We start from the raw sequence: 24,214 nt of genomic DNA, 5'->3' as shown, positions 1-24,214 counted from the left end.
CACCCTCACTCACCCTCACCCTCACTAACCCTCAACCCCTCACCCTCACTCACCCTCAACCCCTCACCCTCACTCACCCTCACAACACATATTGTGTTACAATAGGTGTCACATTTGCGAAAGATAAAACTATTGGCATTGTAAATAACAAAGCTATTAATTTCGCTATTTTCAAAACAAGCACATAAATAAAAAATGTGTCCTTTACAATACCAATAGCTCAAACTTTCCTAATGCGAGACCTATTGCATTGCTGTGCTTCTCTCCCCTGCTGCACTCTCCTGCTCTCTATAGATGTGGCCTAACGACCAGAGCTGCCATCTAAGTGACGTAAGTACAAAATATGTTGCATTCCAAATGCTATAGGTGTCACATTCGCGAAAGTTATAACTATTGGCATTGTAAATGACAAAGCCATCAATTTAGCAATTTTAAAAACAAACAAATAAATAAAAAATGTCATTTACAAGACCAATAACTACAACTTTTCTAATGCGAGACCTATTGCATTTCCAATGCTTGTTGGTAAAAGCGCCCCATATCATGCTTTCCCTTTAATAGAGACCACAGACCTTGCTTTAGGCACGGCTTGTCTAAGGAGAGTGGTATAGCCTCTATTAACATGAAGGCACAGCACGGGGCGCTTGTAACCATTAAGCATTTGCAATCCAATAGGTCTTGCATTTTAGACATTTTGACCTGTTGTTATTATAAATGGCAGTGCCTTTTATTATTGCATGTTTTTTAACACAGATGATGGGCATTGTCATTTACAATGCCAATGGCTCTAGATCTCGCAATTGCCGGACCTGTTTCATTGCAAATGCTTGTTATAGAGTTCTGATTAGTTTCTTCTTTTGGCATCCTGATCCCTTAGGAGGCCAAAATGAACTTTCTGAATTGTGCTGTCTTTGAATATTAGTTATCTTCATCCAGACGATTATTCTTGAAATAGGAATTGAGTTTGGGACAGATTCTCAATTTTTAAAATATACTTTTGCCTTTCATTTGCGCAGTACAGATGATGGCAATTTATTCTACCATAGTTAACATATATCGTTTGGTCTGATGAGAATAAAGACAATAACAACTCTGGGTCCTATCTCATCAGGATGCAACTGGAAACCCAGATCATACGTCCTGACTTCTCATGCTTGTTGAAGTGGCCTGAGAGATTACCAATTATCAGGACTATTTCTTTTGAAGTCTATAAATGAGGAGTTAAGTCACACTTATTGTTGATGCAGTCTGCATATTTCTCAGAACTCCTTTGCAGCTACCTTAAGTTAGTCCTTGTTGCCCTGCTGGAACCTTTGGGGACTTTGATGATATCGGCCACCTAATGTAACCAAGCAGTAATAGTGAGGTTGGTGGCAGCAATCCTGGCATGGGTTGGTATCTGTTTGAAATTAAGCACTTTTTAATTATCTCGAACAGTGCAAGGGAAAAAAAAGAACTTTGAACACGTTGTAGTATCTTGGTCTTTGACTTGCGTTCAGATTGGTCTACGTGCCATATTATTCATGGGATTTCTGATTTACTATTATTAAGGGGATGGAAGCTTCTTACCATTTATGGTTATCCACGTCCTCATGTTCCAATTTTTGGTTTATAACTTCTTGAATTACAGTAACTCATTATTCCTCTAATAACTAGTATATCTTTTCTGGAAAACCAACTGGCTCTGCAGATTTTACTTTCTTTATTCCATCCAGTATTTGACATCAATTAGTGTGATAGTATTTTCTAAAATGTTAATTTAGGGAGCTGGAGATCCTTAAACAATGTAGCTTAACTTCCTAGTTAAAATATTCTCTGTATAGGTTATAACTATGATCTTAAAACTCCAATTTTAAGTTTTCTAATATTACTCACTATATTTCCCTTACACTTTTCTATTGTTGTTGAAATATTATTTCTACTTTTTTTTTCTTGGTCTTCTACAATAGAATGACATTTCTAACATTCAATTCTCCTAAAGCAACTCCACCTCAGCTTATTCAAATTATGAATCAGAATGGCACATTGTGCCTTATGCCTAAGAACTCTTTCCACCTCTTCTGTTTCCTCAAGTAGTAGTGCTGGTTTGCTTTAATAATTTCTTCCATCCTTATTCTCAGGTTTTTGTTCTATTATTTAAATAGCCTATACATTTGATGTGTATATTCTGCAATAATCCCGCACAAGGTATCCTAAATCAATATAGTTGGGCATTGTACTTATTTAAACTGTGGTTTGAGCTAGTGCTAACCACGTCTTTCCTCCTGGGCTGCAAAGGAACAGTCTAGTTGAGAGTCTGTCTCTTTTGTTCCACCTTGACAAATGTAGGAAGATCACAATGGTCAACCTTACCTATTGTGTTTTGAAAGATTACCAACAAGACATTCTGAGTCCAGAACACTCTCAATGAGTGGGAAGACATAATCCAGATAAGAATGATGGATGTTTTTTTTTCCTGAGCCCCAAAGTATAACCTGCAAGGTTTTCTGTTACATGCTTTCCACATATCTATCTGAATTAAACTGGATTATTATAGCCTTTTCTGACATCCTTAATTTCTATATTCATTTGTGTAAACTATTGCTCTTGTTGGCATTTGGCCCAATAATGCCCTTTCATGTAAGAGCTCTGTCATCCAACCCAAGGTGCAACTCAGATGTGAAACTGGCCAGGCAGAGGTGTAAAACTGTGACTACTGGCAGGAAAGGGGAAATCCTAAAAGATCGTTGCGAAGCACTATATAAAGTAAAGGACCTAGACCATAGGGCAGCTACTAACTCCCATTAGCTGCACCATCACGAGCGAGTCACGGGAAAACCACCTTGCAAAGATTTATGCTGCCCCCGCACAAGAGGCGAATTATGTTGAGCCTGGGTCACTAACTAGAATACAGATAACTCTGTCTGAGGTGGAGGAAGCCATTCAACAGAGCGTGGGCAACAAAGCTTCGGGCCCAGATGGGTTACCCATTCACCTTATTAAATGTAAACCAGACTTCTGGCCGCCCCTTCTTTTAAATGTTTTTAACAATCTAAGAAAATATAATAAGTGAAAAAAGGCAGTAAGACACCAGATATAGGGACAAGTACAGAGATCACCTGCAGTTTCTAGGTGATGAGTCTTGTCTGTTCTTACTGGTCATGTGTTTCACTAAAATGTCTTACTGCCTTTTTTCACTTATTATTTTTTCTTCTTATGATTGCAGTAGCAATATTTGTTGTTGGGTCCTGAAGAAAGCATGAACAAACTTGTCTATTAATTGCTGAAACATGTCGACCTGGTACCATATCTAGACAGCTAATCTTTTCAAACTGTCTTAACAAATTTTTAATATTGGAGGAGTGAGTATCCTCCGAATAAATTTGGTTCAGTACTCCCTCATCCAATTTTAACACACTTCTTTTTCTTTTTCTTTTTTCACTAGTTTTCTGCACTGCACCAAATCAGTTACATCACGCTTTACCACTCACAAGCTCAGAGGAGTGGTACACCATACTACTTGTTATTTCAGTTAAAGGGACCATTTACCACCTTGGTTCCCTTTTTTCTGAGAATAATACATCAGGGTAGAGGTTTTGAAGGAATCCCAAATGATGAAGGGCGGTTCCGAGTGGTGACTGATGGGTATCTTTGACCATCTGCTAGGGTGTCATTGATTACCTTCCTTTAGTCAGTTAGAAAGTTCGGACTTGAAAAATACGACTTCCCATTGGCGTATGTGGATGTCAACGTCTTTTTTGGTGGCCAAGATCTGTATTTTAAGACATCGGTGTACTGCACTGGTACCCATGCATGAGAGTGGATAGCTGAGCTTTTCAGATTAGCTACGTATGAACACAGAATTCACAGAGTTCAAGATCAGATACATGTGATAACATTTGGGGCCTTTCTTTGAATCTCTGTGATCATTGACTGTTTTCCTTTGGCATGTGACCACTACTTTCTTACATTAAACTAGGAAGGTGTTTGGAGTTCTTACATGTTAGGATAAGTATTTGGGATGATATGCTTGCGGCTTTTGGTGCTATATGTTTGTTTAAGAGGAGTATGTTTTATGTGGGAGAGAGTTACCCTAGGTATTGTTTAAACTGGGTTGGTTAAACATGATGACTCTTATGTTCCTTAGTGTTTTATTCATTTATTTATTTATTTATTCTCTTTCTTTCTTTCTCTATTATTCCTTATTGTGCTCTTATTTAATATAGTCTTTGCGGGGTACTTTGTACATTATTAAAATTGTTTTAGGGAAATAGAAAAATCACAGTAAAGAGATGTTTACAATTTGTTTTTTAAAAGGAAGCATCAGTCACGCACCTGATAGTAATGTGCTAAGTAATCAAACCTGCAGAGCACACTAGAAAAAAAACCCCAATGCATACCATGATCCTTTGCCTTTCTCAGAAGCAACCAGCAGCAGCTAGGCATTACAAGTACCTATTGTGTGTAAGGTTTTTCTCTCCCTATACATACATATAAAGTAAGAAAAAGCATGTTATTTTCTTAGTATGGGCCTTGTCCACATCATTACAAAACAGTAATTATTACTGCCCGCCCCCCGCGCTCCCATTTACCGCCCCGCTCCCACCTCTCAGCTGCCCCTTCCTCCCACATCCCCAATATGGTGGCCGCTGCGCGGTAGAGGGAGCGACCCTTGACCCTGCTTGCAGGTCAGGCCGCCCCCATACCGCACAGCTCCACCTGTGTGCTCCTGCCTCCTAGCCAGCTGCTGCCGCCTCGGGAGTTCGCCTCTGGTATCTTTGCTCTGTGCCTGCTTCTAGTTCTGCGCTCTTCTCTCCAGTTTTGTACGTGACGTTCCTTTTTTGTTTTTATTCTCATTCTCTTCATTTACTCTGTCTCTGTGCCATCAGTTGTTTCTTTGTACTGTTGCCCTTGCGTCGCCTCCCCATCCCGCTCTTCCTGCCACTGCCCCCCTGCGGCCCCTCTCCCATTCACCGCCCGGCTCCCACCTCCTAGCTGCCCCTCCCCCCCTCATCCCCTTATATGGCGGCCGCGCGCAGCATCGTGAAAGAACTCTCCAGCTCCAACACCAACGACATTCCACCATCACAAAACCTGTGCGACTCACTGACCACCTTCTTTCACCGTAAGATCACAGACATCCATGACAACTTCGACTCCGCCACCCCCACATCCACCAGCGAGACCACCCCCCTTGCGACCAACACCCGCACCAGTCGCCTGACCGCCTGGTCCAACGTCAGCAACGAAGTCACCATCAAGACCATGAACTCCATCCACTCCGGATCCCCATTTGACCCATGCCCTCACCACGTTTTCAACAAAGTCAGCACAGCTATCGCACCCCATCTCCGGAAAACAATCCACATCTCCTTCGAGACAGCAACCTTCCCAGAGAGCTGGAAGCACGCCGAGATCAACGCCCTACTGAAGAAACCCAAGGCGGACCCCAACAACCTCAATAACTTCCGGCCCATCTCCCTGCTCCCCTTCTCGGCGAAAGTCACGGAGAAGATCGTCAACAGACAGCTGACCCGCTTCCTCGAAGACAACAACATCCTGGACCCATCCCAGTCCGGCTTCCGCAGCAACCACAGCACCGAGACTGCCCTCATCGCCGCCACCGACGACATCAGAACAGCTGCCCTAATCCTTCTGTACCTAGCAGCTGCCTTCAACACGGTTTGCCATAGCACCCTAACAGCTCGCCTCCATGACGCAGGAATCCAAGAGAAGGCCTTGGCCTGGACCACATCCTTCCTCTCCGGCAGAACCCAGAGCGTCCGCCTCCCACCCTTCGTCTACAAAAACACCGAGATCATCTGCGGTGTTCCACAGGGATCATCTCTCAGCCCGACGCTTTTCAATATCTACATGCTCCACTCGCCCACGTCGCATGACAACATAGCCTCAACATCATCTCCCACGCCGACGACACCCAGCTGATCATATCCCTGACCAAAGACCCCCACACCGCCAAAACCAACCTCCACAGAGGAATGAAGGCCATCACCGAATGGATGAAGTACAGCAGGCTGAAGTTGAATTCTGACAAGACAGAGGTCCTCATCCTCGGCCCCACCCCCTCAGCCTGGAATGACTCCTGGTGGCCTACATCGCTAGGAACAGCCCCAGAACCCACCGACCACGCACGCAATCTGGGGGTCATCCTCGTCTCGGCCCTCTCTATGACCAAGCAGGTCAACGCCATCTCCGCCTCCTGCTTCAACACACTCTGAGTGCTCCGCAGGATCTTCAAATGGATCCCCTCCGACATGACCAAAACAGTCACCCAGGCCCTCGTCACCTGCAGACTGGATTACGGGAACGCCCTCTATGCAGGAACAACAACCAAGCTCCTGAGACGACTGCAACGCATCCAGAACGCCTCGGCAAGACTGATCCGCGATATCCCCTGACACGCCCACATCACACTACACCTGAGAGGCCTGCATTGGCTCCCCATCAACAACAGGATCACCTTCAAACTCCTCATCCACGCACACAAAGCATACCTCAACGACCGACCCAGCTTCTACACCCCCACCCACAGCCTCCTCTCTACCAACCTCGCCCTCGCCACAGTCCCTCGCATCCGGAAAACCACCGCCGGTGGCAGATCCTTCTCCTACCTCGCTGCCAAGACCTGGAACACTCTCCTTACAAGCCTACGACAGACCCAGGACCTGCTGGCCTTCAGAAGACTTCTCAAGACCTTGTTTTTCGCTCAGTAGCAGCCTCCTCCCCTTCCCCCCCCCCCAGAGCCTTGAGACCTTCACGGGTAGGTAGCACGCTTTACAAATGAAATGATTGATTGATTGATTTATGTGTAAGAAAGTTGCTTAGTCATTACGTATCCTACATGGAGCCATTCTTTAGCGCAGGGCACAATAGCTGCTACCCCATTAAGGGTCAATGGCTACAGCATGCTGTAGTGCTTTGTAATAGATAATATTCCTTTATGTGTTGTGTCACTCTCATCATACCATATCTTAGACTAATAAGACATCTTTTCAAGTGTCATATTTTTCAAACAATCCATGTTCACACTCGTCAAAACATACATGGGGCTATTCTGATGTCGCTCAAAAGGTCTCCAAACAGGATTTGGAAGAAGCAAATCTTGTTTGTAGCGTATGTTTCCGACCGAATCATCCTCCATTTCGAATGAACAAGTATGATGCAAGGAAGCCGCCGGTACCGACCGAATCGGTTCCGAACCCGAATCCGTCAGTCTGACTTGTTCGGAGCTGCTTGGTTCAGCTCAATGAGGTCGGCTTTCTGAACAAGCGAGTACGATGCCCGTTTCTGACTGCCGTACCAATTCGGTTTTAGCGAGACGAACTGCTGTGAGAATCGGACTTCGAGGGGCCGTAGCAGGCCCACATTTACCCAGAGCCCTCCGAAACGGTTGCAGGGGGTTTTCATGCATCCCCTCTTTCCATGCATGCACAGTGTGACGGGCACAATGTGGTGCCTGCCACAGGGTGCACGCTTTTCTCCATCCATCCCTTTTTGCAATGGGAGCCTGTGTACGCGTTCAGTACACAGGCTCCCATTGAGCTCAATGGGAGTCTGACCGAACGTTGTCCGTCACTATACGGAAACATTGAAATAGGTCGCTTGGACTCACGGAGTGCGATTCCTTCTGAAAGCTCTCCGGGACTGAGTCGTTAGGGGGCTTTCCTAACAAGATCGGAATCAACCCCATAGTTTAAAAAGAGTTTCTTGTGTCTGTGGTTTCAGCCCACAAGGTGTAAACTTTGTATTTTTCTGTGTGCCATGTGGCCTATTGTGTATTTAACTATCTAAAGTATTTACATGTGGTTGCTTCCCATTATAAGTTATGCCTCATTGTCATATAAATGAGGATAATTTGTACTTTGGATGTATTCTCCAAATAATTGTGGCTGAAAACGTAAAAATATTATCCATTACGCTAGTGAATTCTGTATTTTATAGTTATATTTTCATATTTTGTGATAGTCAATATTTTGTTTGCTTTCTTATCCCACCATAATCGTTATACATGTCAATTTGAATGCTTTTTCTTTTTTTCTTTTTCACTATATTGTTAATTTTATGATCTTTGCTGGTTTTGTAAAATGTGATTTTTATTTAAAAGGTTAATGTACTGTCATAACTTCCCAGATATTTCACATAGATCATTTTACAACATCAGTGATTAAGCAGTCATATTTAAAAACATGTTCACAGTTTCTCTCAGAAATGACAAAAAGTTTGATGTTCTTGAGAAGAGAAAAGGTTTTATTATATTTAACAAAATCATCCTGTTCTGTTTGTCATGTAATGCACATTTCACATTTTAGGTATATACCATCACCATCACGTTACATATGCGTATACTCACACAGGAGTACTAGACATTCCTAGAAATGCATGCTGAAATGACACCTGCAGTGACACCATATTTAATTGTAAGCACAATATAAAGTACCACAACAGGAAAAAGTGTCACAAGATAGTATATCCATATAGCACAAGAGAGGTAACAAACCTATTCAATAAGTCACCAATGATTTCTTTGCACTACTGAAGAAGACAATGTTAACCTACAGGAAAAGATGAATGTACAAAATAAATATGTGATCTTAATAAAATACTTAGGTAGACTCAGGAAGTACTGTACCACAATGTTCCAACTTCAAAAACATAATCTTTTCATGCTGATATTAACATAATGACTGTCATATTCAAAGATTTCCACTTTGATGTTTAGTAATTACAGTAGGACACATCACCATTTAAAACAACATTATGTGGACAAAAACTTAAACACAGTAATTAGCAAAGACTGCAGTAGTCTGTCATCTGTAGACAAAGACTGTTACATTTATGTTCATGTCCATTAATTGATTTTAAGCTCATGAGAAGAGGTTGTTGATGACATCCTGTTTTAAAAACTTCCCTTGCATATCAGTTTAAATAAAACTAGCCCGACTCCTCCTATGGCATTCCATTTGTAGGAGAGACAAACTACCTCTGACTCAAATGATAATTAAGAGCTGCATAGAGATGGATAAATGGAAAAGATCTAAGTGGTTAAGCTATGTGGAGGCAGTTTTGAAAGAATTAGGTCTTCATTAACTTTTTAAAGATCCTCTGGTCTGTAAGAGGGTGTCCAAGCAGAAAGTTATTGCTGTGTTTATGTTGATGTCTGAATATAAGCATAGGGAATACCATGAAGAGAAACATGTAGCACAGGTTTATTACCTTAACCCACCACTAATGGAGGGAGATTTCTCCTACCAAGTCGACATAAACAGTTCACAACATAGATTCTTACTGTTAAGATTCTGCACCAACTTGATTCCCCTAATGCTTGGCTATCCTGAAAAAACCTATAACCACTCCAATCTAAGCTTGTGCCCGTGTGATAATGTATCACCTCAAACCGAACTGCATTTGGTTTTAATTTGCATGCTCTACGAGAGTGAACTGAAGGCCTACTAGAAGCCACTTTGAAAGAAAATGGGCTTTAAGCAGTGTAGGGTAGCACTATCGCTCTTAAAAACGCTCCCAGGTCCTTTGATTTGCTTCTCTGTAGCAACTTTCCTATGGGCTTGCATGAGAAAAAGGAAGTGGATGACATGCAGTAAATTGAGTTTGATTAGCAATCTCAACGTAACTAGACCTATGATTGGAAATGTTTTTTATATTTTTTTTATCTCTTTTTTATCTTTTATACACTCTCATCTCAGCTTAGGATTGTGAAGAAATATTCAGCATTTTAAATGATAATATTTTGTAATAACATCTTTTTATAGACCCATTTGTATGTGCTTTTATGGTTATTTTTTAATATGACCGAATAAAGATGATGATTGATTGATTGATTGACATCTTATTGTAAATCATCCCCTCTTACTCACTCCTGTCATCTTCGTTTGGTGATTCTTCTACATCACCCTGGACCTACTCATTGTACTAATCATTAGGGATGGGGATGAACGGAATGTTCTGCCACCGGGCAATGTTGTGCAGCATTGTTATCTTGCACACTTTCTCAAGTAGGTAGAGGAGGGCTCCACCAGACGTATCCAGACAAGTACATCTTTTTTCAGGAGCCAAAAAGCCCACTCCATAAGTCTACAAGTTTTGCCATGTGCCTCATTGAAGTAGACCCAAACCATAAAACTCAGCTTTCACATTGTTCAATTCATCTGCACTACTTGGGAATTGGATGAAGCTGTGGGTCAGCATCACTGCCATGAATACCTATAATACCCCAATAAACATTGCCTGGAACATCTGTGTGACTGAAATAGGATTTAGGTTCAGAGGATGAAGTTGTGGATCAAGCTGATGGCACAAATCCAAGCTAATTTGCCGGTTTAGGCAACATTGCTTTATGACTTCACATCTTTGCATGGATATGGTGGCAAGGCCAGGAAAAGGACTGAACATTCTAGGTTTACGTCTATTCACTTTGGCAGGGTTGTTCTGTAGAGGTTGGAGGATGTCTATGGAAGACAAACAAGATAAGTATGCATGTACAATACATAATATAACTAAATGTATTTATAATTTTGAAAATTGTGACATCCAAAAACATTATGACTTTTTTAATGTCTACACTCACATTGAAACACATACATATAAACCCAAATATTTTCACGTACATGTATGAGGTCCATAGCTTAAAAAGTGGTTTCATTACACATTTTGTAATGTATACTCCACTTTAATGAACGGGAAAATGAAAATGTACTACTACTCCCTGAAGGTCATTGTGAGAAACAAGGGCTTTTTGCAGCCTCTCCCACTTTGTGCCCCCATTTTGACTACTAGATGCGGCTATTCTGACTCTGATTGTGCCCTGGGCTCTGCTAACCCGACCCAGGACCAGTGCTCTGTGTGAAACCTATATGCTAATTAGGTGTAATTACAATTGGCATGTCAACCTAGGCCAATAGTGTATGGTAGGGCATGTAGGTTTTGAGGCCCAGAAAGATTACTGTAATTTTAAAGTCAGCCCTGCTTTTCATTCTGCTTTTAAAAGTAAATTATATGCAAATTCAACTTTGGAACTGAAGGTACTTCCAAAGTCTCAAACCACCTTATTGTTACATATAAGTCGCCCCTAAGGACTCCCCTAGGTGCCCAAGGGGTAGGGTGCCTTTTAACTATAAAAAGAAACTTTATCAAAGATGTTTATATGCACTGGTGAGGGAAAAACTTCTAATTTCGTTTTTCCCCATTCTATATCAATGGCTCTATTGTCTAACATAGGAGCACTTTATTAAAGTATAACTATTGAAAGAAAGGAGCTACAAATATACTACACAGTATTAAAATGATAGAATAAATCCAACAACTTGTCACTGTTGGATTTACTATAACTATCACACTTGATTTTCTGACGAGCCAACATCAAGCCTTCCAGCAGCCCTTCTCTGGTTGGCTAACCGCTGCTAAGCTGAGCAGAGCTGTCTAAATGAGGTGTGAAGTAGCCTGACTAGAGAAAAAGGACTTTGTGTCAGAGGAGAACTGCAAGCTGGAGATCAAAAGGCAGAATGGGGGTTGAGTAGCCAAACTGGTCTCCAAAGGGAGAATGATAGTTTAGGACAGCAGAGGCTCCCCCCAACATCCTGCAACCCCAGCCAGACAGTCGCCCAGTAATGAGATTAGCAGGGGTGCTAGAAGGAGAGAGTTAGGGTAGCTTAGCCACAGCAGTGGGAACGCATGGCCAGATCTTAGTCTCCAGGATAAAGTTTCTCCATTTTGGATTTTGGAAGAATAGTGCTTTCTGGGTAAAGAATATCCAACAATTTGAAAGAAGTGGTCATATATGACGGTGGCCTCCTGCATACGATTGGTCAGAGGTGCCCCATGCTTGTTACTTAGGGAAATTGGATACTTATGGAAGCGTTACACAGCAACTCAGATCCCTGCCTGGAATAATCAAATGAAAAAGGACTGCCCTGCTGCAACCACTGGTCTGCACCCCAAGAATGCTGAACTCATAAGGACGGTACTCATAAGGACTGCACCTGCTACACACTTTGGAAATACATACCTAGGCAATTTGCCTTGCTTAAAATGATGAGGAGAGACACCCTGAAAACAACAGGTACAAAAGTGTAACAAGTATTCTTTGCCTGAAACTACAGAAGAAGTACTCCCCACTGGAAACCTGCTGCACACTGTGCTAAGGACATTGCCTTGCTTCAAAGGTGAAAGGAGTGGACTCCCTGAAAGCAAGAGGCTCAAAGAGCTCTAACAGCATCATCTCCACCAAAAATAACCTTCTGGAGTGCGTCCAGAGGACGTTTAAGGATTTTTTCAGGTGCATTATGGGAAATATTGTCCCAACACCCCAAGGACCATCTCAGAGCTTCTAGACCCTTGAATTGGTGTTTTGGACACTTTGAACCCACATGAGGAACTCCAGGAAGAAGATCCAGAAGTTTGGAGAAGATTGGAGAATTTTGGGTAAAATAGCTCCATAAGGTGACCAGCCCATCGACGAGAGTCAAGCCGCCAATGCTGAAGCATGACCCAGCCTGGATTTCAGGTTCATTCTGCTGAAAGCTTCTGAACTCAAGACTTCCAGGATTTCACCGATGCCTCACGCTGGACCATGTTGCTGACGTCGATGCAGATCTGGCCTGACAAGGAGCCTTGCTCAACATCGAGATAAAGGCCCTAAAAAAGTTTTTAAGTTTGAAAGTAAAACTTTGACCGAAGCCTCCCACTTAGTGTATCCGACCCGGGCTCAATCGCGGTTGGCCTCAAACTTTGACTTTATCCCAGTCAAGAGCGACCAAATGTCCCAAGTTGGAGCTTTTGGTTTTTGAGTACTAAAAAGTGTTTATTCTTTAAAAAATCACATCTCTGGTTCCCTACAGTGCATGTTTGTCATTTTGCTGTTGATTTGTTCATAAAAATATATCATATTTTTATAAATTGGTGTTAGATTTTGTTTTGCATTTTGTCCTATTTAATGTATTGTCATTTTTAAATGCTTTATAAACCTGTCTCCTAAGTTAATCCTGCCTGCAGCCAGCTATCAAGGGTTCAGCAAGGGAATAATTTATTGAGACTTTGACTGAACCGTACATTTTATTTTTGGCAATATTATCAGTTGTAGGTCCCTACTTATCACTACTAACAAACCACTATCCAACAGCCATAGATGAAAAAAATCAGTTCAATGACTAGGCAAGATTACTAATGAGCAAATTCTTACCCTAGTGGGTTATGCTCACGGGATCGGGTGACTTTTGCTCTTATTACCTTCATTTGATACAGCTCTTCTACTATGCATATTACTGCCCTCCCCCCAATGGCCCGCTTACTTCTGTTTATCATATGATCCCCATTTTTTACTATGCATATTATTGCCCCCCTCATGGCCCGCTTACTTCTGTTTACTGTATGATCCCCGTCTTTTACTAATTTGTTGTAGTCATTACACGCTTGGCCTCTCTTGTAAAGCGCTCTGATATCCTTCGGGATCTAGTTTGCACTGTATAAAATTTTATAAATAAATAAAATAAAGCAAATTACCTGGAGCACTATGTATGATTGTTCATGTTATTTCCCAAACTTACATTTTAAAATCTGTCCATGGAGGTTGAAATTGTACCACATACAATATAGTTATTATATATTGTATACAATAACTATATTCACATAGAAAAATTTAGATTTTATAAGAAACACATTTTCGATGTTTATGTTTTTTTTGCCACATAAACCACCATTTAGGTGTTGCTATGGAGTCTGCTATTATTTTTCAACTGGTAACACTGCAACTGACAAGTGCCTGACCTCTGCATGATGATGGATGAAAAATGTACATCTTGTAGGTATAACCGCCAACAATGGAGTACACACCCATAGGTTAACTAGGGCTGATGGATTTGGCAATATCCAATGGCTTTGGAATACATCTGTTGACGCATGTATACAACACTGTGACGTTTGCGTTCTGTAATGGTTTTTCACCTGCCTTCTAGCTTTGGTAATATCCAAACCTCCTCATAGTATGCTGCTCCACCTCAAATGCTAGCGACCATGGCAGAAGCTACTTGTGACTGAGTCACTAACTTCCCTTCTGATGAGCTGGAGATGCTTACTGAGGCAGTCAACATTAATTCTCATAGGGTGTGTTTGCATTCTCTCGTTCCTCTATGGAAGCTTGTGTTACAGCCATAAACCGGCCGTAACATAAGCTTCAATACAGGAATGAGAGTCTGTGTTCATCCCCGCACCCTGTGACATGCACCTCAAAGTGCCTGCCACAAGGTGCAGGGATCAACAAGAGGGCACCTATGACACACCCTAGGCCCCCAAACGGAAATTGACAAAAGAATGGGGCCCTGCTAGGGGTCCCCAAACACGTTTTCCAAGAGGGTTTCCATGTCGGAAAGGACGGCATGGAAACCCTGCCAGAAACCATGCATTGTAATCCAGAAGACAGAAATGCCTTCCATTTGGATTACGTGCCATTCTCCGACTGGCAGACTGGCTCCTGAAGCCCATCAGAAGCCAGCAGGAATGACTGGCTAGTTTCAATTCTGATCGGCAGTATTGTAATGAGTCAGTCAGAATTAAAACTGACGGTCTTGGTTGGAAGGCTTCTGACCTAGGGTCGGAGGTTTATGACCGAGCTCGTCATCGGGCCCAATTTGTTTTTCACGGATAGACCAATAAAGTCATGTAAGCTTTGTGGAGAGTTGACACATGTTAAATTATCTTCAGCCTAACAATCTATGATTTGACTATTCTTCATGCTTCCATTAGTTTATAGTTGTTGAAATTCAAATAAATGTACTTCACACTTAAATGTATCAGTCACCGTTGCATTTACAATGTGCTTACAGTGTGGTATACCATACTTATGAAATGTCACTTTGCATATGCATTAATAGTGCTAACATTACAACAAAGATATACTTACACTGTATATACATGATATTATAAAATGTTGTTGATGCAATGCTTGATTTTCTAAATTTGGATTCAATATATCATGATACTATCAACACACTAGCTCAAAGAGATACACATTGGGAGACAGTAAGGGACCATAGGCAATGTGGTCTAGAAATGCAGATGCATAGGTTACAGACACATACCTAAGCCTTTTTTATTTCCAACTTATAATGTGATAAAGGGGAATATATGCATATTTAAGGGTTGCAGCTAGCAATTAATTGATACATATAATTGGATTTGATTTTCAGTTGAATATTCAATATGTAAAATACAATTAAAATTCAATTTTAGAACAACATATACTTACAAAACCCCAAAAAGTGATCTAGGATGTGTGTCTGCATATGTATACATAAAAGTAAGGCCCATGAGGGATAACTTCTTTACTTAAAAATATGTGTATACATTTATGTTACATACAAATATGAATAAATATAACTATACAAAAAATCATTTTCATGAAACTAAAGTAGCTGATTACACCACATTCATGTGTTGTCAAAACACTTAAAAGTGGTATTTTTTAAATTGTCCTCAAGCAAACATTAGTTGTTTAGAAGTTATAAATATAAATCTGAAGAGACAGCTAACAATTGTTCTACAATTTTTAAGTTTTCTCATATCTTAGGTTAGTCCTTATTACAAAAAATCTATCTCAAGGGCCATTGTGACAAAAGTGCTGACCTTGATGGTCCATGGGTGTCATAGCCTGCATTGCCATGAGTGATGAGAGGACCTGTGTTGCTGGGCCAAGAGAGTAGCAGAGGGACAGGCAGGAGGTACTCCTGGCAGCTGAAGCAGGTATAGCACCCTATGACCGCCCCAATGGCCTACATACTACCAGTCACCTATCCCCTGCTTGATGGGGAGCTAAAGGTCAGAGAGCAGCAACAACGGGGTAAGTATTGTTCTGCGTGTGGCCTGTTGAATAAAGTAACGTTTTATTTACTTATAGACCATCTACATAAATAGAAGTATATGTTGTGAAAGCACAACATTGAGGAAACAATTTCAAAAGGTGCTGTAAGTGTATCACATGCAAGAATAAGGAATTTGTATACCTCATTTTTCTATTCGTTCTAAGTGATTTCCATAGCCTGATGATGTTTTGTGACATGGAATGAATAAATATGTACATGTGAAGGAGGTGTCTACAAGAAAACAAATTAAGTAGATTCCCATATATATGTACTGTTGTTTCTATTATAAAGTGTCCATGATGGAAAATTTCCGAGGTAAAATTGAGTCAAAATCTGTGCAATGTTTACAATGAACAAATGGTGTGTTATACAATGAAGGTTCTCAAATACATGTTACAATAAATATGTATTCTTTATAAAATAGATGTTCTCAAAATGGAAAAAGTGTCCAAAGTATACAACAAATCCATGTTTTTGATATAAATAAAGTCAATCTTCCTGCTAACATATTATGTTAGTATGGTTACAACACATTATAACCACAGATCCTTTCTGAGTGTGTAAGAATTATAAAGGTAAGAGTTATTGTGCCCAGGTCAACTATCACACACACAGCCAGGATAGCCGCTTTTGACCTACTCATAAACCATAATCACAACCTTCGTGGATATTATAAGGCAATCGCCGGTATCCAACTGTTGTGAGTCGGCTGATAGAGGACAAATCCTGCAGGTACCAAATGAGTATGTCTATGCTGTATGTATAGAATTTAAACACATGACCATATATTTAATGTTACATTCTGCTGTACCTTACAGTGGTTGTTAAATGTTCATTAATATTCACATGCATCAGCCTGGACTATGGCCTGCATATCAAATTCCTCAGGGGTGACTTAATTCCTGCACAAAATGTAGGTTTGGACAAAGGATGAAGGTTCTTATAAGTTTTCATACTGAAACAACAAGAGAGCCAGGGCCACGTAGGCCTCAAATATTGACATTGGTTATACAGAATTTTGTTTCATATTGAGTGGTGAATGAGCAGTACTAAAATGAAATACAAGACTTTGTACATACATGTGCACTGACATACCTATGACTTCTAAAGCAAAATTACAATTTAAAGGAGCATGTTTAGCTGTATTTCTAGATGCTGCAGACATTACAATAACATTGCGGCACTGGTTAGAGGTCATGCTGTCCACAGAATCATGACACATGGTATTATGGTACATGACCACTTAAGGTGTAATGTCATTAGTCATTATCCGGCAGCGTGTCATTAGACTGTGTTATCAAATATGCATGATGGGAGGATCAATGTATAGTTCGTATGGGTGTGCATTATTAGGCTATAACACATGAAGTAACATAATTGCTAGGGAAATTATGGCAAATATGATAAAATGCCAGACTCCTATCAAGCAGTAACCCAGATATTTTAATTGAATGACACTTATTCATGTTTTAGGTTTGCCAGCTGCTGAATACACACAAAACAATACTTTAGATCATGGATGAAGACATCGAGGGTCTCTTGTTGTTGTGAGGTAGATAATGCTGTTTAAGGAAAATTTCAACAGGTCTTCAGTTATTATAACAACATGACATTCTGATGGTGGCAACCTCATGTAACATTTTCAAGTACATAAATGTTAGTACTTTATAGTTATGAAGTTACATATGTGTTGTGTACATATATAACACGTTAACAAATTCACACAAAACTTTGTGTGGAAATATCTCTAACAGAATTATGTATTTAAAGTTGCTGAATGTAAAGTTTACACATAAATGTATGTGCCTGTGCTGATGATGCTGAATGAATTTACACTATGGGACTGCTTTCACAAATATTTTCTACCTTCATTCAGGCCCTTTCAATCAAATGAAAGGTGTTGAGTCACACTGTCTCTGCTACATATTGCAGCTTGTTTTGTAAAAGACAATGGTTCATATAAGGCCACTTGGTCCTTGTAGAGATAGATATTTACAAAGACGCGAATCAATAGGTTATCCTATGGCATAAGGAACTTTCTTAGAAAACATGTATAGGACGGGACTCATGAACATTGTAAGGCAGTTCATTTATTCAACAAAACTTACTATATCATTACAAGCGGATTATAGATCCAGTGCTCACAATTTTAGTGAAAAGGAACACGATGTGATGAGAGAAGGAAAAATTTAAAACATACATCGCACTGACAACAGGAGCAAAAACACCCTACAAAAGTAATTAAAGAAATTAAGGAGTTTAGTTGTAGAAGGGTCAACGGCGTTTCGATCTCAACAATTTGAGCTCTTCATTTGGACAGAATTGTGAGCATGTGATATCTATAGGGTAAAAACACTACAAAGCTCAAAATCCATGAAGTAGCCCCGACATGATGTTAACATTTCCATGCTCGGCTAATGAGGGACCAGCTATATAGAATAATCATGACAGAAAGGACAGAATAAGAATTCGTCAAGGTATAAATGAGGAAATCTAGAATTATAGAACATTAAGAAAGAAAGTGTCTTGGCGGCGTGATTGGTGCCTAATTCAACTATACGTTCATCATGGAGCCACACCCCTATCGAGGCAGGCACCTACCAAGCTGCTGAAACCCCCTTCACCTTGGTCGCATGTGATTCACTCATGTATAGTTGAATTAGGCATTAATCACGCCTCTGAGACCCTTTCTTTCTTAATATTCTATATTCACACATCCAAAGGCACAACCACACATCACCATTAAACTTGAGTCACACACTCAGCTGCACAACAATACACAAACACAACATAACCCACAACACCACAACTGCTCTTACACCCTCTACTTCCCATACACTCACTACATCACCCCCACCCAGCCTTTCTCCTCCCTCCCAAACTACTCCTACTCCTCCCAAACTGCTGAAAACTGTCCCTGCCCTCCTCCCGAATGGTAAATTGAGGTGCCTGGCTTCTATCTGTCTGTTCATGGAGTGTCATGCCACTTTGTAGAGGACAGCGGCTATCTATCACCATGCCAAGCAGGGTTCCGCCCTCTCCATTCCACTGAAAAAGTGTTGCTCTCTGTTATTGACACACTCAGAGCGGGGCAAGATGTTAATCTCCCTCAGGCACTGGTTCTCCTTGACTTGTCGGCCGCCTTTGACGTGGTGGATCACACCATCCTTCTTTCCCGTGTCGAGGCGGCAGGCATTGGAGGTTCTACCCTGGCCTGGATCAGCTCGTTCCTGAGCGACCGCTCACAGGCAGTCCATCTGGCAAATTTTTCCTCCGAGGCCCGCAAAGTACACTGTGGCGTCCCTCAGGGATCCTCTCTCTCCCCCCTTCTTTTTAATTTATACATCTGCCCACTCATTTTTGCTCTTCAGAGGATGGAGGTCACGGTGTTTAACTACGCCGATGACCTCCAACTCATTTTTAACCTCTCTCACTCCCCCGATTCTATTTCTAATTTTTAGTCGGTGATGGTCTTTATCAGGGATTGGATGTGCTTTAACCACCTCAAGCTCAACCCTGATAAGACCGAACTTCTTCTCACTGGCGGCAAACTCAACCCTTGGTCCCCCATCTTCTGGCCCCCTCCTTTGGTCCTCCCCCTTTTCCCTCTCCCTCCGTTAAGACATTGGGAATCACCCTTAACCAACAACTGACCCTACACTCTCAGATCGGCACAGTGGTCTCCTCCTGCTTTTTTACTTTGCGCACCATTCGCAAGATCTCAGTTTTTTTTTCCTTTTCGGCCCTTAAACTGATCTTGATGGCTATGGTCCTCTCCCGGCTGGATTATGGGAATGCCCTATACAACGGCGCCCCCACATACGCCATCCGGAGGCTACAACTGGTGCAAAACCAAGCTGCCCGCCTGGCCTATGGTTTACCCAAGTCACACCATACCACTCCCCTTCTCAGATCCCTCCATTGGCTCCCAATTAGAGAAAGGGCCCTCTTCAAGATGGGATGTATCACGTTCCAGGCTCTTGCGGGAACAGACCCATCTTTTATCATGTCAAAAATCGTCCCCTACATCCCCAGCAGACAACTCCGATCCTCCTCTCTGTCCCTACTGGTGGTGCCCAGATTCAAGAAGTGCAGAATGGGAGGCTCAATGTTCTCCGTTCTTGCTCCGCAATTTTGGAATTCTCTACCTTTCCAAATGAGATCAACACCCTCGTATCTGGAGTTCCGGAGCACCCTGAAAACCAATCTGTTTGCACAGGTTTTTAAAATCTAAACCGCATCACCCTCTCACTCAGGTATCACTTTCCTCTACAGCGCCATGAAACCGCTTGGTGTACGAGCGCTCAATAAATATTTTTAAATAAAAAAATTCAATTGTTAGGAAGTTATTTGGATGCCATTGCCTTTCAAGGCAAGATCACAATATGTGTTATTTGGAACAAAATATGATTTATCCCTTCTTGTTTGATTAATTATTTTTGTTTTATGATGATTATGATTTATTATTTTTAGATAGAAATATCTCATGATGTGATCCATTTTTTCCTTCCAAACTTGTTTATTCTTCCCGTGTACACAGACAGATTGTTCAGACTGTATTTGTTTTCCGAACATTTAAATGTTAAATACACAATTCATATAGTGTGAAGTCTAAGTGAACCTTTGGTCTTCTGGTCATACTAATAGATTCCTATGTCATTTACATCACATTATTTCATGACCCCTCTAATCTACCTTCCCTTTGGGGTCATATTTGTTTATTGTTTATAGTTGAGGGCACTGTTACTACAAGCAATAGACTTTTCAGGTAAAAATAGATAATAGTAAATACCTGGCTGATTGTTAACATAATAGGAAATATGTATATTACATTTTTCCGAACTTGACTGCACATAGCCCGTAATGGCATGCAGAAGACCTTTTATTTATCACACCTTTTTTATCTCCCTCACCAAGTGCTGGAAGGATACAAGTAACATCAGGTGCACAGGGCCTGCCTACAATGATTTATAGTTTCTTGGACATGTTTCAATGTGATTTTGTAAAGAGGGGTAAGGCAAATGAGTGTTGTGAATTGTTTTATAATTCCATTCCATAGGTAAAGGGACCATATCATTAAGATATAACAGGCGTGTTAAGATAACAGGAGAGGGGGAAATGTCACTCTTCAGAGAGGCACAGTACAACAAATTAAGTAGAGCAATACAGATATACTGTGATAACCTATTACTTATTTGTGTACAATTGTTATTATTTGTTCTGATTAAATAGTGGATTTTAAAACTTAAGTAGGTGTATAATATGACACATTTTTTGTCTCATAGATTTTGGAGCTACTTAGCTTTTAATTATTGATTAATGACACATTGTCATCTATATGTGTATTTTAGATGCACTTCTGTCATGATGACGGATGATACCACCACGTACACAATTTGCCGGACATTTTATGGATCCAAAACGTGTCTGACCATATGTACATCTATTTAATTCATGTTAAAGTTCAACCTAACACATTCATTAGTTTTGCTGACTTCACAATTAAGTGGGCGTTCCCACTCATCCACCTATGGATTGTGGTGCATTAGATTTACCATGAGTCGTAGACTTGGGAATGCATCAAAATGCTACGCCTTCCCACGGAAGGCATAACAAGGAGAAATATGTGATTGCTTCTTGTTTTTCAGGCAGCACTAAGCCACTTTGTTTTGGGCTTATTGCTGCCTGATAAATATCAGTCCCTTTAAAGCAGTGCTCTGCGTTAAAGGGGCGTGCAATGGGTGTTGCTAGGGGGTTCCCAGCAACATCAATGGCCTTTTGACACTGCCCCAGATTTACGAGAAATAGTAAATCTGAGGCAGTGGCAAAAGCTTACGCCTCTGCATCTGCAGCACACAAAGAAAGAGGAAAAAGCCTCTTGAGATTATTTTTGTACAGAAAGGTTTCCCTTCCTGTACATTGTGGAAGGCAGCAGTTTCAGTGAGTTGATTTGCCCATAGTCAAAATGAGCATTACTAGTTCACTCAAATTGAGCCAGTTAATTACTCTGCACCCGGCCTTATTCTCAAGGATTAAAGTACTGGCAGTCCTATTGCTGCTTTGTAATGAACCCTGCCTCCATCCTCAGCAGTCAGGCTGTGGTGAAATAGAGCAACCCCACTGCCAGTTCATAGGAGGTGATGAAGGAAAAGCCAGGAAAAGGCAGAGGGCAAAAAAGGGGAGTGGATGGCGTCAGGTGAAGGGCTTTCTTTGCTGACGTCACTTGGACCCATGTTGAAGCACGCTCAGCCTGGGTGCTGCCCTGTCCCGGAGCGCACCTTGGAAACGGCTCCACAGCCAACAACCATAAGGTTACTTTTCACCAATTAAGTCAATTTGTGTATTTACAAAATAAAGACAGAGGGGAAAATGTATAAAAATGTGGTGCAGCGCAGCAAGTCACCCTGTGCACGGGTGCCTGTGTTGCATATGGGATTGCATGCAGGATTGTTTTTGTGCAGGAAGGGGCCCCATCCTCCTCAAAAGCAACCATGAGAGGCTATTTTCCTATTTCTATGTCTGCTGCAAAATACAGCACACATAGAAGTAGGAAGTAATGAGGAGAAATGTAGATATTTCTCCTCGCTACGCCTCTCCTGGGAAGGCTATCTTTTTGGTGAATTCCCAGGTTTACGAAGTCTTGTAAATCTGGGACTGCATTAAAAACGATAGCAGTTACGTGGGAACACCCCGCAATTCATATGGAACGCCTCCCTAGCACAGATTAGTGCAACACAGTGATTTGCGCTGCTTTGCATTACTGCAGAATTTTGGAGCCACTCCAAGCCACGCACAGTGGCTTTATGTGGCCTCACAAATTTGACTTAGAGGTTTGCGTCACTCATATACCACGTTGTGTGGTGCAAACGTGATGTAAACCTTTCATAAATATGCCCCAGAGTCGATTGTGTCATTAACACTTTGTCGTGGGCTGCCACTATTTGATCTCATTAGTTCCTTATAATCTTCTGTAAACGTTGGGCGTATTTGTCATATTTGACTCTGATGGGATTCATTACCGTGACACATCCCTCTACTGAGCTCCCCCAGCTATGCATATAACGAATAATCCAAACAAGGCCATGTTGTTTACCTCCAAGGAGCTCAAACACTGCAAATATACCTTTAGAGAAAGTTTTTTATCAGACTGTTTATTTGTCAACAAGTTCTTCAAAGTTTGTTATGAACCACACTACGCCACAAGTTATTAATCTTTATAGAAATTAAAATGTATTTCTGTGGCATTTATTTTATTACTATCTTCAGGGCACAAATTTACCCCACATCTGTTATTATTTTCTGTTGAGAAGTCCAGGTACCATTATAGGTCTTATTATGAGTCTGGCGGTCCACGGATGGCCAACTACCCTATTATGACTAGACAGTCGGTGGGCCCTGAGACCACCATAAACGGAAGCTAACCTTCGTTCCCTGGCGTTTATGTGGCAGTCTTGAGGCTGCAATATGCTTGGCGGGGTCACTGCAGCGTGCCAAGCATATTACAAGTTTCCTCACCACCACACTTTTCATGGCGGTGTGACCACCATGAAAAATGTGGCGGTGAGGAAAAAAAGGGGGCCCTGGTGTCTCACGCCATGTGGATGCACACAACATGTGCCCCCCTGTGTTCTTGCACATCAGTACCTGCATGGCATGGATGGCAGTAGTCCATGCCGTGCAGGTACTGCCTTTCACATTCAAATTGTGGTGCCCCCTTCATATGCACCGACCTGGGAACGGCAAAGAACCCCCCGACGGACCAAGAGAAAACTCCTGATCTGGCTAGTGGTTCCTACACAGGGTTGCAGTGCGCCAGCGGTGCTGTCCTGCTCCTGCACCAACAAACTCATAATAATTGCTGGGAGGATGTGGCCTAACATCCAGAGCAGTTGACATTGATGTTGGGGAACCGGGTTCGAGTCTCGGCAACGACGCTTAAAGTGCTGTGATTCTGGGTAAATCACTTAATCTCCCTGTGCCTAACAAAGAAAATGATGAATGTGTCTGTCTGTAACAACAGGGGGTGCTCATGTAAAGCACTCTAATACCTGATACCTTTGGGTCTAGTTTGCACTATATAAAACACCGGTAACAAGAAATAGCCCTTAGACATGGCGTGCAGCATCATTTGCTGTAGTCGCTCGTGACTGGACACTCATGCATTGCTTCAAAGTTTCAAAAGGAAGCATGAACATTTGAATAGATGGCCTCTCGAGTCCACTATGCAATTCAACATAAACAAATAACTATTATCAAGAAACATTTATTTCAGATGTCGTTAATATTTCCGAGTTGTTTTCATTTCAAATGTTTCTTCAAACTTCCATTTTCTAGCACTGCTCATCAAT

The sequence above is a fragment of the Lissotriton helveticus genome, chromosome 11 (assembly GCF_964261635.1).
Source record: "Lissotriton helveticus chromosome 11, aLisHel1.1, whole genome shotgun sequence".
Classification (NCBI taxonomy): Eukaryota; Metazoa; Chordata; class Amphibia; order Caudata; family Salamandridae; genus Lissotriton; species Lissotriton helveticus.
The sequence above is the reverse complement of the archived record's forward strand: the minus strand, read 5'-3'. Positions refer to the sequence as shown.